Consider the following 8,461-nt stretch of genomic DNA (forward strand, 5'->3'; position numbering starts at 1 on the left):
TCCCCTGCCTGCCCGGTGCCAGCACAGAGAGGCCGTGCTCCCAGGAGTGCGTCTGCTGCAGGTGGCTGTCTTGTCCTGGGCACCGGGCAGGCCGGGCGCCTGTCCTCTAAGGAACAAGTGTGTTTGAAGCCACAAGAGGAGGAGGTGGGCACAGAGGCCGGGGCTCGGGGCGGGCCCGGTGAAGACTGAGAGCCTGGCTCCCCTGACCGACCCCAGGGCGGGCAGGAGGGAGGGCGGGGCCGGCTGAGGGCGCGAGGCTCTGCCCTTCCCACTGCTCCTGGAACGTTCGGGGTGGGGGGCGGTCTGAGTGGGGACCACAGGCAGGCGCTTCGGCGGGCTGGGGTTCAGTGGCGCTGGGCGGGCTGGTGGGCCCCGAGGGGTGGTGCCCCCAGCCCCGCCAGGTCCCGGGGGCTCTGGCAGCGGCCGTGCTGGTGGAGGGGCCGGAGACCCTGCTGCAGGGAATCGGCTCCCTGGAAGACTCGGGTGTGGAGCCTGGCATGACGCCAGCCCTTGTCCCAAGAGATGACCTCCTAGGACAGGCCCCAGACTCCTGGGCCCCTCACCTGCTCTCAGGCAGGGGGGCCAGAGCCGGTGCCAGCCTCACAGGTTTGCTAAAAATGCAAACGTCTTCCCCACTCCAAGGGCGCCCCTGAGCCTCCCACCTGTCACAGCCTCTGTCGCAGCCCCGGGCGGCGCTGTCCCCAGGCCACCCCGCAGCACTGTCGGCAGCAGGCACAGTTCCCGCCTCCGCTGCTTTTGGCCCCACCGCGGTTCGTGTCTGGTGACGCCCAGCTCCTCATCGGCCCGGTTTCCCGTGTGTACGGGTGCTGGGTGTCTGGGGCCCTGCCACCCGGTAGCAATGCCCGACACAGGGAACAATGCACTTGTTGTCACGGCTGGCCCTGGCTCGGGGCTCAGAAACGCTAGACTCCGCGTCCCCGGTTATCACCCTCGCCGGGAACAGGGCTGGGCTCCAGCTCGCACGAAGACATAATAATTTTCTCCCATTATTCAGATCTCCTGTTTCCCTCGCCCCACCTTTTGGCGGCAGCAGCTGAAGGGAGAGGGTGGTGGGACTGTAAGGGCCGGGGACCCCGGGACATCCCCCACGGGCAGCTGGGCCTCATCCAGGGCCCCTGGGGGCCTCGGTGGGTGCACAGGGAGCAGCTGGGGAGGGCACTGGCCTGCGACAGGGACAACGGGCCGAGCACTTCCGGGCCCTGCTCCCTCCCCCACTGCGGTCTCCTGATCAGAGGCCCGCGGCGCTGGCAGGGCCAGGGATGACGCTGGACAGAGATGCGGTCAGAGGGTGGAGGCAGCCCTGCGGCCCGCCGCCCCCGGAGCTGGCCAACTCTGGTCAGAGGTGACCGCTCCTGGTCCCCAGAGCTGGGAGCTCTGTCCGCAGCTACCAGCCTGCCCACGGGGTCAGGGGCCACTTCGGGAGACCCCACCACACGCCTGGGAAGGAGGGAGCGCTGGAGGCTGGTCTGCCCACTGCGGCCGCCCGGGTCAGGCCTTTGCTGAGAGGCGTCAGCCCAAGTAAGTGGATCCCTCGCAGTTATGCAAGCCGGGGTCGCGAGGATGGGGCGGGCTCCGCCAGCCAAAACAAGCACCGACCCGGCTCGAGTGTGGAACTGTTGGGCCCAGTTAAAGGGAGGCGTGGGGAGGCGGGGCAGGGGCTGCACATGGGTTGCAGCCTCCCTGGGACAGGCCTGCGCTGTGAGGTCCGGTCTGCAGTCCACCCAGGCCAGCCTGGGCCCAAGGCCACCCTACACCCTGGGGGGGACTGGAGGGGTGGGGGCTCCCAGAGCCTTCTCCCCTCCCCACTGATCAGACTGGACATTTCACACACAAACCCTGCGTGTCAGGGGTGGGGACACGGATGGAGAGATGTTTGCCTCCCTTGCTCTGCCCAGAGGGGCCTTACAGTCCCGTCTGCTTACTTACCACTTGCTTGCCAAGCAGCAGCTCTCTGCTGGGCCAAGTGGGCCCTGGAGGCTCCGACAGGAGCCGGGGCGGCCCAGACTCCAGGCTCACAGCCTGGCTGTCACTGGAAATTCACACCACAGTGTCAGGGGCCACCGGCGATTCAGGGAGGACAGGGCCCTGCCGCCCCTTTCAGCAGGGCGTCTAAGCCTGCTAAGGGCCTGGGGCACAGAGGACAGACCCACAATGGGCCGAATGGGGTGCTGAGCGGGAGGGGTGCCCAGCTGCCGCAGGCTGGCTCTGGCCCTGGCTCTGAGTGAGAGGATGATGGGGAGGGCCCGGGAAGGGGGCAGATGGGAGGGAGCACGCACCCTTGTTCAGGGCCCTCTTTGTGCAGAGGAGGCGGCCCCTGTTCTGGCCAGTGCATCTCCGAGCCAACGACGTGCGGTAGTTGCCGCAGGACCAGGTGGAGGCGTTGCCCACCCGCGGGGAGAGCAGCGCCCTGCACGGTCTGCAGGCGGAGGAGGAACTGGGGGCACCCCGTGTGCCCCCTCCATCCAGGCTGGGGTCCTGGCGGAGGAGGGCGAGGTGGCCCCGGCAGAGTGCAGCCACCACCCTGCGCCCGTGCGGAAGGCCAGCCGGCCAGGAAGTGGAAGTGGAGCTTTACGAAGATCTATGAGGGGGAGGGAGACACTGCACCCCGCTGCGGGGCGGGGTGGGGGCCGGGGCAGGCCTTTTATCTCGCAGGGAGCTTGGAGAATGTTTCACATAAAACCCATCCGCAGGAGCATCAATCAGAAAGTGGAAGGAAGACTCTATAAGACCTGAAAATATTGGCTGTGGCCCCAGCACGTGGGAGGTAAGCAGCTTAACCAGAAAAACCTGTGAGCCCATGAGGGCTGGTTCCTACGGCCCCAGGGAAGCAGGGAGCAGCTAGCAGGCCCGCAGACCCTCCCGCGTGGCCACGCCAGGGCTGTGAGACCCTGGCCCAGCGAGGCTCCTGCCATGTTCTTCCCGCCTGAAGCCCAGCAGGGAGCCCCCAGAGCAGCACCAACTCCCCGCCAGAGACCCCGCAGCAGGGGACAGCACCCCCAGCCCCACGCCGCTGTCCCGGTGGAGGCCCTGGAGCCTCAGCTCCACGCGCGGCCACCAGGGAGTGGAAGGACCACAGCCAGTGACTTCCCCACAAAACCTCCAGGGCCTCGGCGCTCAGAGCCCTGCGAGGCTTTCTCTTTGGGTGAGCAGAGTGGGGGCAAGTGGCCCACCTGCCCCTCCGGACCAGCAGCTGTCTGCAAAGGCAGAAGCCACCACACAGCCCTGGGCTGTGCTGCCCGGAAGCTTCATGAAGCAGAGATTCGGCTCCTGGGCTGGGAGGGGCGGGTGGACCTGGGGAAGCCAGGGGCAAGACACTGGGGGGCCAGCGGTCCTCTCTGGGTCCCGGGCAGGTCCCTTGCTTGAGAGCCCTGGCCCCAGTTCTAGCCGCCATCGCGGAGGCGGCTGCCCACAGGCTCCCAGTCCAGGCATGCCCGCCCCCCTACGGCGCTCCCGTTGGCAGCGTGGGCACCCCAGGAGCTGCAGCAATGCCAGCAGGCTCCGTGGGCCCCTTCGGTCCTCCGGGAGGGGGCTCGTGGGCCTGGAGCAGGGGGCTGCCCCGCTCCAGGCCCGGCTCCCCAGCCCCTCCCTCCCTGTCCATCCAGCCAGGAGCTCTCTGTTTTTCCTTTGCAGACATGCCCACAGACAGGGGTATGTGCTGCGGAGGCTTCAGGGTCACAGGAAAGGCGCTGGTCACCAAAAACAAAGACCTTTGCCTTGATAGAAAGCTGCATAGTGATGGCTTTTCCCAGCACCTCTGCCTGTGTGAGCCGTTCCTGCGCTGGACTGCGAGCCGTCCCAGGCCCCGTGCCGGGGCCCACGCTCCCCGCGCTCAAGCTCTTCCTCTGGTCTTTCCTGGGCTGGTGGTCTGGAGAGAAGGGGGCGCTGGAAGCCCACGGCTCGGCAAGCCATGCAGCGCTTTTCCAGGACAGACACCGGGTCCTCCTGTCGTGTCCCGTCTGGGGACGCCCTCATGTCCTCGCATCCAGCCCGGGGGGCTATTCGCACCCCGACAGCCCAGGAGCCGAATCTCTGCTTCATGAAGCTTCCGGGCAGGAGGCCGGGTGATCGGGCCTCCCCGGGCTGGTCCGCACGCTCATGCACTCCTGCCTTTGTTTTCTTGGAAAACTCAGTGCTGCCTGGGTTTCTGCTTCTCCTGTGTTGGTGTATCTGCGAGGGGTCGTGACGGCTGATCTCCCGCGTCTACTCGGCAAGACGTCCAGAGCCAGACATCGGGTCCCACACTGGTCTGAAAGTTGCTTTGAGGATGTTTGGTAATGAGATTAGCATCTAAGTCAGTGGACGCTGAGTGAAGCAGGCGGCTCTGTGGGCTGTGCTGGGTCACCCCTGAGCAGTCGAAGGCCTGAGCCAGAACCAAGACAGACCATCCCCGGGAGCAAGGCGTTCTTCAGGCAGACGGCCCTCGGGCCCGAGCTGCACCAGCTCCCTGGTTCCCCCCACCCCACCCAACACACACCCCCAATGGCTTCTGTTTCTCCAGGGGACCCAGACTAATACCGATCGCAATGGGAAATGTTTATGACATTTAGGGCAACGAGCATTCCGCTCAAAATACCCGTGCTATTGAGTGTGTCCCATGGTGCAAGGGTGCCCGGGATGGCCCCCAGGAGAGCTCTGGGGCCTGAGCCGGGCAGAGCCGGGCAGAGCAGCCACACCCCGGGGCCGGAGGTGGGCACTCACGCCCATCAGCTGGGGTCCCTTTGCTGAAATCCAGCTCACTGCCCGCCGCTGAGCCTGCCTCACTCGGCACTTTGGGGGGGCGTGTTTGCTGGGGGCTTGGTGGACACATGCCCGTGGGCCTGCGTGGGCCAGATTCCTCCCGGGTGCACACAGATCTCAGGGTCTCCAGAGGCACCTGGGCCCGAGGGTGACACACAAGGAAGTGACGCTGGCCATGGGGGAACCCAGTGAGAGGCTGGAACTCAGCCCGGACCCAGGGAAGCGTGTCTGGGGCCTCCAAGCCCTCCGTGCCCCATGTTCCCGATGACACGGGCTCAGATCTCACGACACGTGGCTCAGCCCCTCCTGCAGAAACCAACTCACTATTCTGAAAACTGACAAAGAGGAGGTAGGAGTCAGGCTTTTGGAGTACAGACAGAAACTCCAAGCTCCTGCAGCAGAACCGCAGCAAAGCCCAGGTTTAGGGGACGCAGCCCCCTTGTGTTGTTGAAGCCGGCCCACAGAGGGGAGTGCTGCGGCCCCGGAGGGCATTCAGCAGAGGAGCCACAAGACCCCTTTGGCTGATGGGCCTTCGGTGACCCGTCACTGGGCTGTGACTCTGTCCTCAGTGGCCGCGAGGACCCGGTGGCTCCTGGTCCTCTCCCCGGTCAGCCTCCTGCATCTTGGGGGTCCTCTGGGTGTGTGTGGACATGCGGTGCAGGCTGGGGTACACACGCACATATGCCCACACATGTACATGCATGTGGAGAGACGTGCACACGCATGTGCACACATGCAAAGACATGTGTGTGCATGCACACAGAAGCACAGACACACACGTGCAAGCAGTGTGCTTCCCACATGCAGAAACACCTACATGTACATGTGCACGCATGTGTCCCTGCAAACTTGCAGACACAGCGCGCACACGTGTATGCACACGCACACAGGTGCACACGCACCAGTAACAATCAGCCTCACACCCAAGTCGGCCCGGCCTCCACCCTGGCCCCGTGACGGCCGTTCCTTGCTGAGAGAATGAAGTGCCAGGGGTTTGCAGAGAGGATGCATGTGACCAGCCAGAGACAGTGAAAACATGGGCTCTGCGGCCTGAACCATCCTGCAGAGGCTGGTTTCCTGGATAAGCCCAGAGATGGCTGGTGGCACGTGGGGCCCTCCGAGCATGTGCACACACGCCCGCTCCTGTCTGGCCCCGAGGGTGCCACGTGGGGCCTCCAGCAGGTCTCGGGTGCCCAGGGCAGCAGGAGCCCCCGGAGTGGGCTCTCATGGAAGAGTAACAGGAAGTAGCCTCCAGACCCGACCGTGCGTGGTTCCCACCCAGATTCTGCGCCAGGTCTGGTGGCTCTGCGAGCAGAGGGTGCGGGAAGAGGGGTGCTGACTCAGGCCGGGGCACGAGATGTTCGGAAAGGAGGACCAGGTGCTCGTTCTGCAGACAATGACCTGCTTTGAGGGCAGGGAGCCGTGGGGCTGCAGGGGCGCCTGGCGGGGGGCTCGCCCCCTGGGAAGCAGCCCCCGCGGTCCCAGCTGGGAGGATACGTTGGGAACCGTAAGCATGGCCCCTGCTTGGTTTTCCTTAAATCTGAAGTTTCCAGGAGAGAGGTGCTTGGAGAAAGAGGTCTCTGCTCATCCTGGGTGTTGGGACTGAGCCTGAGGGTAAATGTTGCCCCTGACCCCAAAAGTCCCCAGCCCCGCCCCCTTCGTCTCTTCACAGAGCATCCTCTCCAGCAGGGCCTGCCTGCGGTGACTAGCGGGGTGGGGTGGGGGGAGGGGGGCAGCCGCTGCCGTGGCGCTGGACTTCACATCTCGGCTTGGGCCGTCCAGGAGGAATCAAGAGCCCCCCTTCCAGAAGCCACGTACGTCCGTGGGGAATTCCCGCAGCCCGACTCGGTGGGAGGACCCCAGGACCTCGTTTGCTCTGCCGTCGCGTGGACCCTTGCGCTCCTGACCCGTCCAGCCGCCCGTCACCACCTGAAACTCGTGTACGGACAGGGTCTGAAATGACTCCAGCATGTCTGCTGGGGATTACATGGAACCAAAATCACTCTTTCCGCAAGGGTTGCACAATCACTTCTACTTCAGCTGCTTCTCTCTCTGTCCTGGGCATGAGGAAACCTTCCGCTGCAAGCCTTTGGCTGGAGGACAGAGGCCTTTTCACGGGACAGAGCTAAGGGGCCCCTTCCAGGGCTGTTCTCCGGTTGAGGGTCCCCATCTCCGGGCACAGACTGGCCCCCACACAGATCCCTCCGTGGGGGGCTGGGCGGGGCGGGGAGCGGGGAGCTGATCCGCCCCTGGAAGCAGAGCTGGGTCCGGGAAGGGCAGTGGGATTCTTGCCTGTCTGATGAGCTGTGAGGGTTGGACGTGTGTTCCCAACACGGACGTGTCTGAAGCGCCAAAAGGTGCTTTGGGCACTTCGACAATGCCCAGGAGGCGGAAGTGCGGGGGACAATTGGAAATCACACAGAGGCTGCTAATAGCTGCCGGCATGGGGGTTGGGGGTGTTTACTGCTGGACGCCTGTGGGGGTGGCCGCTGGCTGCACCTGGGAGCTCCCCGAGCTTTCGTCACAAAGACACTGGACTTGGGGCAGCGCCCTGCCTGGGCAGCCCGGTTGGGCCCCTGCAGCCAGCAGGGGCAGAGGTAACGCCTCAGCCTCCCGGGGGTCCGGCGCCCCTGCATGGGGGTCCTGTGGCTGTGGGACTGTCCCTCGAACCTGTTCTTGGAGCTACTGGTTCCCTCAGAATTAATGAACTAAGTAAAACCACGGACGCACATTTGTGTTTGTCTCAGAGCCACAGTTTGCCCTTCAGAAAGACGCTGCTTTAGTCTGCCCCTCGGAGGGAGCGGCCTCTGAGGAGACATCCTAAGGCAGGGACGGCTGAGCTGAGCGTAGAAGGAGGAAAACGAGGTGACAACTTGAAAGGGAGCCGAGAGAGCACGTGCAAAGGGCCGGAGGCAGAGGGAGCACGGAGCAGCCCGGAGCCTCTCCTGGTCACCCCTCAGCCCCGCGGCCCGGCCTGGAGTCAGAGCCCAGACACCAGTACCTCGGTCCGTGGGTCAGGGGCTCTGGCCTCCCCGCGTCCTCCGACGGCCCGGCCCCGAGACCCCCGAGTTTCCTCGCCATCTCCCTCGCCCCCACTCTGCTCTCTGCCTGGTGGCTGGGGAGCAGCAGCTGAGAACTGGGTGCGGGGGCAGCCAGGCAGCCTCGGGTCCAGCCCCTCCCGGCGCCGAGGCCGCGGGAAGGTCTTCTGGCCCCCCTGCAGCTCTGCTCCTCATCTGTGAAGCGCAGAAGACCTAGAACGCACAGGAAAGCAGCTGAGGGGCCCAGCAGGCGAGGGTGAGGCGGAAGCCCGCGTCACTGCCAGTGGCGGGGTCTTGGGCCCTTTTGTACCTGGTGGCATCGCACCCGTGAGGGCCGAGCTGAGCCCAAGTTAGCCCTGTCGGGCAGTGGGGATGTCCTGGTCCAGGGCCCCTGCCCCTCGCCCCCCCCCATCCTGGAGCCTCGGAAAGTCAGGCGGTTGGCGGTCAGGAGCCAGGGCCCGGGGGCCCAGGGACGCGGCGGGAGGGGCCGGAGGGGGCGTCCTCTCGCGGTCTGTGACCACGCTGGCGCCTGACGAGAGGCCCCAGGGCCCGCCGGTCCCTTTGGTATCTCACCTGCTGCTGAGATCTGTCAGCCCGGAGGGGGCGCCTCTGCAGGCAGCCAGTGCCCTGCCCCAGCTCTGGGTGCCCCAGAGCCCAGCCTGGGG

At 65.5% G+C, this 8,461-nt stretch overlaps 1 long non-coding RNA gene across 1 annotated transcript; it reads left to right on the plus strand.

The window, feature by feature from the left end:
* The first annotated feature begins 1,273 nt into the window (after positions 1-1,273).
* On the plus strand, positions 1,274-7,487 carry LOC116668222. Its single transcript, XR_004325285.1, has 2 exons — positions 1,274-1,539; positions 2,712-7,487. It is a non-coding gene; the product is annotated as an uncharacterized LOC116668222 (long non-coding RNA).
* Positions 7,488-8,461: the final 974 nt, after the last annotated feature.

This window comes from Camelus ferus, chromosome 13 (genome assembly GCF_009834535.1).
Source record: "Camelus ferus isolate YT-003-E chromosome 13, BCGSAC_Cfer_1.0, whole genome shotgun sequence".
Classification (NCBI taxonomy): domain Eukaryota; kingdom Metazoa; phylum Chordata; class Mammalia; order Artiodactyla; family Camelidae; genus Camelus; species Camelus ferus.